This window comes from Trichosurus vulpecula, chromosome 6 (genome assembly GCF_011100635.1).
Source record: "Trichosurus vulpecula isolate mTriVul1 chromosome 6, mTriVul1.pri, whole genome shotgun sequence".
Lineage (NCBI taxonomy): Eukaryota > Metazoa > Chordata > Mammalia > Diprotodontia > Phalangeridae > Trichosurus > Trichosurus vulpecula.
Window position 1 is genome coordinate 240,260,428 of NC_050578.1, and position 9,685 is coordinate 240,270,112.

Below are 9,685 nucleotides of genomic sequence, written 5' to 3' on the forward strand. Positions count from 1 at the left end.
TTAAACCTCACAAAGAGCTTCTGAGTCAGGTGCTGTTGTTTTACAGATGAGTTAGCTGAGGATGAGAGGTGTCAAGTGACTTGTTCAGGGTCACGTGTCTGAAGCAGGATTTGAACTCAGGTCTCTGTGATTCTATGCACCACCTTCTTGCCAGACCCGGGGGTAAGAAGTTGTGGGCTGTCATTAGATCAAACCTGACATTTGTTGATGAAATGCTCTCAGTTTCCTTGGTAAAACCAGCCAAGGAGCTGGGAGTATCAAGAAGTTGGTGTTGGAAGAGAGTGGGCAGATAATAAGGCAAAGAATGAGGCTGATTAAAAAGTGGTGTTGGCTCCAAAGGCAGCATTTCTGACTTTTTTTTAAGGCCACAACTCAGTGACAAACGTATAGAAAAGCTCATTAATATCACCTTCCTGCAACACTTCAGAGCTATGGGATGTGCATTCATTAGTGTGGGCAGCCCTCCACTGACTCAGCTTCCAACCCTCTCGATACTAGTTTTTATGTGTTACTGTGGATAGAAAAAAGAGAAACAAAACAAAACCAAAACCAAAAAAAAAAAGAACTTCATTCTTGAGTGGACAGCCTTCTGTTGAAGAACTTCTCTAAATTGAGTTTGGCCAGTCCTTGGACAAAAGGCACCCATTCTCTCTCCCTTGCCTAGAATACTGTCTGCCCTACCTGCGCCTTTTGGCTACTCTAGCCTCTTTCAATACTGAGCTCAAATATTGTCTCTGGCAAGAGGCATTTTCTGGTCCTTCGCTCTACTATTGGCTTCTTTTTGACTTTATTTACAATTTACCTTGGCCAGCTTGGTGGCATAGTGGATAGAGCCCTGGACTTGGAATCAGAAGACTCATCTTCATGAGTTCAAAACCAGCCTCAGACACTTATGAGCTTTGTGACCCTGGGCAAGTCACTTAATGCTGTTTGCCTCAGTTCCTCAACTGTAAAATGAACTGGATGAACTGGAGAAGGCAATGGCAAGCCACTCTAGTATCTTTGCCAAGAAAACCCCAAATAGAGTCTCGAAGAATAAATCAGTCCAATTTGCCCTGCTATGTCTTATATGTATGTAGTTGTATGCAATGTGATCTCCCCCATCAAAATGTGAACTCATAAGGAGAGGGATCAACTTTGTCCCTTTCTTTGTAACTCTAGCATTTGTCTTCATCTCTGATAAATAGTAAGTGCTTAATAAATGCTTCCTTTTATTGTTGTTATCATCATTGACCCTGTCCTCAAAGCCTTTCCTTCTTGGTATAAAAGAAATGCATGAGCTTATGCTCTTCCAGCCTTGCCTTCAAGAATCTAGAATCACCCTCATACCACAATGAGGAAGATTCTAAAAATTTTAATGACAACTTGGCCAGCAAAAATAATTATTAAAAATTAGGGGGTAAGAAAATAGATTGGGTCTTTGTTGTGAGTTTTGACTTTCTATTGGGGGCAGAGGGGCCAGAACTTGTGTGTAAGAAACCCTCTCTGGGTGATATGATGTGTAGAGCCTGGACTTACAGACAGAAGATCTGAGTTCCAATTCTTCCTCATACACTTAATTAGTCCTATGCCCTGGGCAAGTCACTGAATTTTCTGGGTCTAAGTTTTCTCAGCTGTAATAGCTCCCACCTCACAGAGTTATGGTGGAAATGAAAGGAGATAACACACCTAAGTGTTCGAAAAAGTGAAAGCACTATGTAAATGCTATTATCCTGGCCATTCAGATTAGGGACTCCTGCTTAGCAAGAATCTTGGGCCACCTAAGCCACATTGCCTGAGGACAGTGAGAAATTAAGGGAATTGCTGAGAGTCATAGAGCCAGTATGTGTCAGAGACAGAACTAGAACCCAGGTCTATTCTAGATGCTGCCTCTCTGCCCAAACCACCTCTCGATTTTTTAACACACTAAAAATATTCTCTCATTGCCAGTAAATCCCGAAGCCCACAAAAGCGGTGCGTGACTGTTCCTTGTATCTCCTTGTCGATATAGCATTTGATGACTGGTTTCTTTCTATTTTAATTATAGCATCTACTGTGTCTTCCTCTAGCAAACCCAATACAATTTTTTTGGTCTACCCAACTCTCCTTTTAGATGGACAGATATTACTAAAGCGATAAACACCTACCTCAGCATTATGGAGAGTGGTAAAAATATCCCCTTGTGGGAGGATCAGAGGCTGTGGTTTGGGTGGTTTGCTTTTGGGTTTTCATAAATAGATTGTACCACTGTAGCTTACTATTTGCCCGGATGTTCCTTCTGATGGACAGAGCTCATTGTACCTGTTTGAGAGGCAGATAGCAAGGAATATTGAAAGTCTTGTGGGGACCTATGCCGATGATTAGGGTTAGGGCATTTATCATTATCCCCCCTCAAATCTGAGTTGGATAAAACCTGAATGGAGCCCGTAATTGGTGTGTCCAGTGTATCTTCCCCCTTCAAAAGGAGTTTGTTTAGAGGTGCAACCTCTGTATGAGGTCAGCCTATATTCAGACCAATATAAGCAGAGGAATGAAGAGCTAGAAGCAAGTTTAGGCATCATGTAGTATAAGGAATCTTATGTTGAAATCCATAAACTTTTAAAAATATTTTAATATTAATATTAATTTTTAATATTTAATATTTTGATGACAGTTTTCAACACTGGTTTCCTTTGTATTCTTATATGTTTTATTTTATAGATTTAAAAACATTATTCTGAGAAAGGGTCCACAGGCTTCACTAGACTGCCAGAGAGGGTCCAGGACACAGTAAAGGTTAAGAAACCCTGATTTAGAGCACGCTCATTTTGCAAAAGGAGTAAATGAAGGCCCGGAGGAAGCAGTGAGGCCTATTGGCAAAGAGCCCTGGATTTGGCACCAAAGGACTTGAATTCGAATCCTGTCTCTATGACCCCGGGTGAGTTGCTTAATTTCCCCTGGCCTCAATTCCCTCATTCATAAAATGAGGGGGTGGGGGACTAGATAACTTTAGCTACCTCTGAGCTATTAATCTACAAAATAAGCATTACTTTTATCATACAAGTATGATGAATCATGCATCACGATTAGAACCCACATCTTCTGACTCCAAATCTAAAACTCTTTCCATTACAGTGTATAGTTAATTGAATTTCTGAGAGATTTAAACATGTTTGTCATGTTGATTTCCTAGGCATTAGAAATATACTTGTTATTTCTCCTTAGTAGAATGTGGGCAGGGACCTATTCGTGGCTGCCTTCACATTCCCAATACCTAGTCATGCCTGACATATAATAGGTTTCTCACAAATGCTTATTGAATTGAGTCAAAATTGATGCAAAGAATGAAGGGCAGGGCCTGGCCTTAGGCATAATTGTTAAGGAGGTACAATTTGTCTTTGGTCTTTGGTGTGTATCCATTCTGGGTCTGAATCTCTCCCTCCAGTCTATCTCTCAACCCTCTTCCTCCCTCTCCAGATGTTGAGTTCTGTACCAACTGATTAACCTGGGGAATAGGTTCTCAAGACTAGATTAGTTTGAAAGGAATAGAAGTTTTAGCTCTCTGAGGAGTATTTGCATTTCAATAGGCATCTTTCTAAGATCCCACAGCATTCAAAATGCAAAGGAATGAATCTCTATCTAATGGTGGAAATGAAGATGGGTTGGTTGAGGGAAGGTAGAGTAAATGTCACAGGCCCAGAGGAAGCTGCTTGTCTTCTCTGCCTAACCCTAAGGTCAACTCTGATGGAAAGAAAATTAAACTAGATGGTTGTCAAAAAGGAGAAACAAGTGTTTTTCCAGAGGTGCAATGGTTCATGCTTTTTTAGTATTATAAGATGTACAAAGTACTTTCTTTACAACACTATAAATTAGTTATTCATGTATTTTTAATACCTTCTCCCTATCTTTACTGAAGTTGAAATGGGAAGAGATTTACCCACCATTACACAACTAGGAGGTGTCTTGAATGTCATTTAAACCCACATCTTCTTCGCTCCAACTCATTTCTTGGCTATCTTCTTGCACCCCTACAACTTCAATAGGCCCCCTATCTGGTATGCATACACACACACACACACACACACATATATATATATATAATATATATACATGCATACGCAAATATATACATACATATATGAAGCATATAACCAGATATTATGCATTTTACATATTTGCACATATATACACATATTATAAATGCATATGCATACATAAATGCATGCATGCATGCATACATATGAAATCTTTGCCCAAAGAAACTAAAGGACAGAGGGAAGCATTTAATCAGAGAGAGATATGGGGATTAAATTTTGAAAAAGTTGTTTTCTACATTAAACCCTTATTTCAAAATGGCTGTGTCACTGATAAAGTATTTAGACATTTTACTCACTTTCTGGCTCTCCTGTGGAAATGACAGGAGACCAAAACACAGTGACTATTACTGACTAAATCCTACACAGTGTGGGAAAGGAAAACAGCTCCAGGGTTCTTATTCACTTTGGAGCTCAGTCAACATCTTGCACATTCTGAGATGGGAAGTCATTTCCCAATTATAATAGCTTCTCCCTGGTTCAGAGTATACACTATTACCTATGGTTCCAGAAATGAGGTACATGATCACAGAACCTCAGAGCTGAGAAGGTCCTTAGGGGCCATCTGGTCCAACCCTTAATTCTCTACATGTGTGACAACTGGTCATCCAACTTTTACATAAAGAAATGCAATGATGGGTAGTATTCCCAAGATGCATTCATTCTACTTTCAGAAAACTGTCAGTATTAGGAGATTTAATGAGTTAAAAATCTTCCTCTGTAAATTTCTGCTATTGTTCTATTCTCTGGAGCCAAGGATATCAAGTCTAATCCCTTGTTCACATGGACAATAGCCCATGAATGCTACCCCAGGGGGCTATAGACCCCAATTTTCTTCAACTGAATTGTGGATGGCAAGATGCCACCATCAGATAATCACAATCTTAGAGATGTAAAGGACCATTTGGGGCAAGCTGTACCTCTACAGAAAAATTTCTTTTTTTTTCTTTGTTGTTGTCAAAATTCTTTAATATAACAAGGAGGAAGAGAATTATTTTTTGTAGCATTGGCTAGCACAGCAGCCCCTGGCATGCTCGAACTTTCAGCCTTTGGATTGGGTGTGGCATTGGGGAGTAGCTGGTGCCTTCCCAAAATGCCTGTATACCTCGCAGCCCTTCTGGGGACCAGACAGCAGTACAGTGCCCTGGCCCATGGGTGAGCTCATGGCCAGCTGGTCAAAGGTGAGGATCCTCCCACCAGCCTTGAGGATATGATTGCGGGCTGTTGCTGGTAACTTGAAGGGCACAGACCTTCAGCTTGGGAACATCCTGTATCCTTACATCATCTGTCACAGTTCCAACAACCATGGCTGTCTTGTTTTCCCTGCCGGCAGCTTCATTTTCCCGGTCATGCGGGACAGGGACGGGGGGCCAGTTGGTCCGGCTCATGAACAGCCTTTTTAGGACAACCTCGGTGAAAGTGGAGCTGGTTATACTGGCCAGTAACCGGTAGAGCTTCACCAGTGGCCGCAGGTAGATGTCCTGGCTCTTGGGCTCCTTGCGCCCGACTTTGCTGTCCTTGTTGTGGCGGATGTTGACTGCCATGCTGGCGCCCTAATGAACACCAGCCCAACTAGGAAAAGCGAGAAAAATTTTTTAACCCGGAATCCATGGCCTCATTTTCAAAGGGTCCATGAACTCGGAGAAGAAAAACACACATGCATGTGTGCACACACAGGCACGCAGGTACACAAACTTTCCACTGAAATTTAGCACTTCCTTCAACTATGAAATTAAAAAAATGATTACTGAGAAGGGGCCCAAGACTACCAAAGAGGCCCATAATTCAGAAACCAGATTAAGAGTCCCTGCTGCAGAACAATCCCCTTTATAACATCCCCCACAAGTGGCTCTCCAGCCTTCGCCTGAAGACCTGTAGTGATTACAAACCAACCTCTAAAGGTATCCTATTCCACTTCAGGAACTGTTAGGAAGTTTATTTTTCCTTATATGTAACTGAAATTTATTTCTATGAAACTTCCTCCCAACCTTCTATAATAGTTTGGTCCTTTATAGAACCAATGAAATCCCACTTCTACATGACATGTCTTCAGATACTTGAAGATTTCTGTTGTGCTCCTTCCTAATTCTTCAATACTGTAGACCAGCCACCTCCAGTTGCTGCAGCTGACCCTCATGGTTTTGAGGACACTCACCATCCTTGCCAACCTCTTCTAAATACCACCTCCGGCTCATAAAGGTCCATCCTAAAATGAGGTACTTACAACTTTCCACAGTGCCTCAGGTGTGGTCTGATCAGGGCAGGGTATCTTTCTCCCTATTTCTGGACATTCTCTTTCTTAATATAGGCAAAGACTGAATTCTCGTTTTTAAGGGAACAGTAAGTTTACACTTTAAGTTTTCTATCACACTATTCACTCAAATTGAGTTCACATTCTCACGAACCCCCTAGATTGTCTTTCTTTGCCCTATATAAACTGAGGTGTAATCATACTTTTTAAACCTTATGCTTTTGAAGTTTTCTTCTTTTTAATCTTAAGGGTAGGACATTATATCTATCTCCGTTTCATTTTAATAGCTTTGAACCAATCTCCTGACCCATTGAGATAGTTTTGTATCTTGCTTGTCATCCAATGTGCTAACTATCCTTTTCAAAATCATTTGGAAACATTCTGTTTTGTCCTGCTAAATGTGCAGAAATAAAGAAGCTACAGATGTGGCCCAACCAGGGCAGGAGCAGCATTTTATGGTGGTGGTTGTTTTAAAACCTTGATCATTATGGATAAAGGACTGTTTGCCTGGGTTAGGAAAACATAACAATAGCAACAACTGTTTCCTCTCAGATGAAATTATATGAATTGTCATTGGTGGAAAGAACGTGACTGATTAAGTTTTACTGTCTTGGAATGTAAACGCTTCCAGGAATAAGGAAGTGATAGTCTCTCAGGGCAAATTCAACTGGGATCTGTCTTTTAATATTTTGGTAACTATTTCAATATAAGTGGTTTCCTTTGTAATTCTATGTATTTTATTTTATATGTGTATATATATGTATACATATATATGTATACATATATATGTATACATATATATGTATACATATATATGTATACATATATATGTATACATATATATGTATACATATATATATGTATATATACATACATACATATAGACATATATTTGTTGTTGAGAAGGGGTACATAGGCTTCACCAGACCACCAAAGGAGTCCATGGCATAAAAAAGGTTAGGATGCCTTTGTAGTATACTCTGTGCTATCAGACCACATCCAGGCACTGTATTCAGTTCTGAATATCACAGCATACAAATGATGATGCGAGAGAAGATCACCTAGGTTGGTGAAGGGAAGATACTTCATATCATCTGAAGACCATTTGAAAGAATTGGTGATAGACTAGAGAAGGTCCAGGAGAGATAAGATCACTGCCTTCAAGTATTTTGTAGGATTGCCTTACAGAAGAGGCATGAGAATTGCTTGATGAGGGTGTAGACCCAGGAGTGGTAGGTGTAAACAACAAACAACTTTAGGCTTGATGTTAAGACAATAACAATACTTCCTAACTATTAGAGCAGTCCATAAAGGGAATGGGTTGACTCCAAAGATGATGGATTCTCTTTTTTTTGTTGATCTTCAAGCAGTTTAATAACCACTGATTGGGGATGTTATAGTAGGAGTCAGTCGGTATATGGGCCAACCTAGAAGGCCACAGAAGTTTTTTTGAGCTCTAGAATTCCGTGTTTCTATGAAATCCACAGGGAAAGAGTCTCATACAGGCTTCTAAATCAGTGAAGAGGGAGATCAGAAAAGGCCTTCTGTGAAGATCACTTTCAAGTCAAGATTCAAGTGATTCAAAGGATTTCAATCCATGTGTCTGTAAAAGGAAGGGCTGGACTGAGATTTTGGTGTTACTTTGAGTTACCAATTGCAAAAAATTCCCGAACACAAAGAGAAGAGAAGGCAGGGCACGAACAAGGGCAAACAACTTCATGGTTGGAAGGCCAAGAGAGAGCCTCCTCCCCTCGGCTGACCTCATATATAGATATTGTCTCCTTAGAGCATTGTGCTGATGAGACCAGGCATCTCTTTGTATCTCAGGAGGGCCCAGTAAGTTTCTGGCAAAAGCCATTACATAACCATAAGATGTATTTTTTAAACTCAGCCTTGGAAAATTTTAAATAACCATAATCGTAAAGCTAGATGAGACCATAGAGGCTATTTAATCCAATTCCTTCATTATATAAATGAAAAAAAGTAGACCCAAAGGGTTAAGTGATCTGCCTAGTCACATCGGTAGCAAGTACTAAAGGATGAATTTGAACTCAGGTCCTCTGACTACAGACCCAGGCCTTTTTACCGCTGTCCCAGGGAGTGCCCCATTGTCAGCTGGAGAAACTATTCAAAACCTATGCCATTTGTGTGAATGAAGGACAGACCATTTTAATAAAAATTCATTCATAATGAGGTGTAGTCAAACCTTTCAAACCTTGTGCTTTTGAAGTTAATTGTTTAAAATATCTTAAGGGTAAGACTTTAATTTTGCCTTGATAACTTTGACCCAAGTTCCTAGCCAGTTGAGATATTTTTGCATCTTAATCTATAAGTGTTTTCTGTCCTTTCTAAAGCATTTGAAAGCACTGTATTTTGTCAGTCCCTTTTTTTTCTTTTTGATCCATTGCCAATTTATTTTTTTTATGTTTTTTTAAAAGATTTTTTTTATTTTGAACTCAAACACCAGAACTCAAATACAGAATAGATAAAAGAAAAAGAAACACATCATGATCATATATTAAAACTTAAATACAACGTAAGAAAATAAAAAGGCATATTATGTGCACTGTAGAACATAAGAGAAGATTCAAAATATGGAGATATAAATTTTCAATTCAAGAAAGGCTCTATAAGAAATACTACATGTTGTGCTGAGAGCTGTCCATCTTTTCATTGCTTCCTTCTAAGTTTCTTTTGTTCTCTGCTGCACACTTTTTACTTTGTTCTTTTTTCCCCTTCTTCCCCCCCTGCCCAGCAGAAGGCTAGAATTAAGTGCATATATATTTATATACACAGTCTCTTCTACCAAGTTGTGTACAGAGATGAAGATTCTGGGTGGCTCCTTGGCTGATGGATGGATAGACAGGATAGATGGGGATTAGGAATAGTAATCATAGCAACAATAGCTAACATATTTATATAGTGCTTATTGTGTGCCGGACCCTGTGCTAAGCTCTTTACTGTGATTAACACATTTGATCTTCACAACAATCCTTGGGAGATAGGAGCTGTTATTATCGCATTTTACAGATGAGGAAATTGGAATAAACAGAGATTAAGTGACTTGGACATAGTCATACAGCTAGTATATATCTGAAGCTGAATTTGAACTCAGGTCTTCCTGACTCCAGTCACAGTCTTCTGCAACTATTCACTGCAACATCTAGCTTCCTAGAAAAGGACAGAGAACTTCGAGTTTCCTCTAACTTATTCTGTTATCCAAGGCTTCTCTTGGAAATGAAACTTTTCTTCTATCTATCTATCTATCTATCTATCTATCTATCTATCTATCATCTATCTGTCTATCTATCATCTATCAATCTGTCTATTTGTCTATCTATTATCTATCATCTATCAATCTGTCTGTTTGTCTATCTATTAT

The 9,685-nt window shown here is 39.5% G+C and overlaps 1 pseudogene; it reads right to left on the reverse strand.

Moving 5' to 3' along the window:
* Window positions 1–5,043: 5,043 nt before the first annotated feature.
* LOC118854948 lies at window positions 5,044–5,596 on the reverse strand (annotated as a pseudogene).
* Window positions 5,597–9,685: the final 4,089 nt, after the last annotated feature.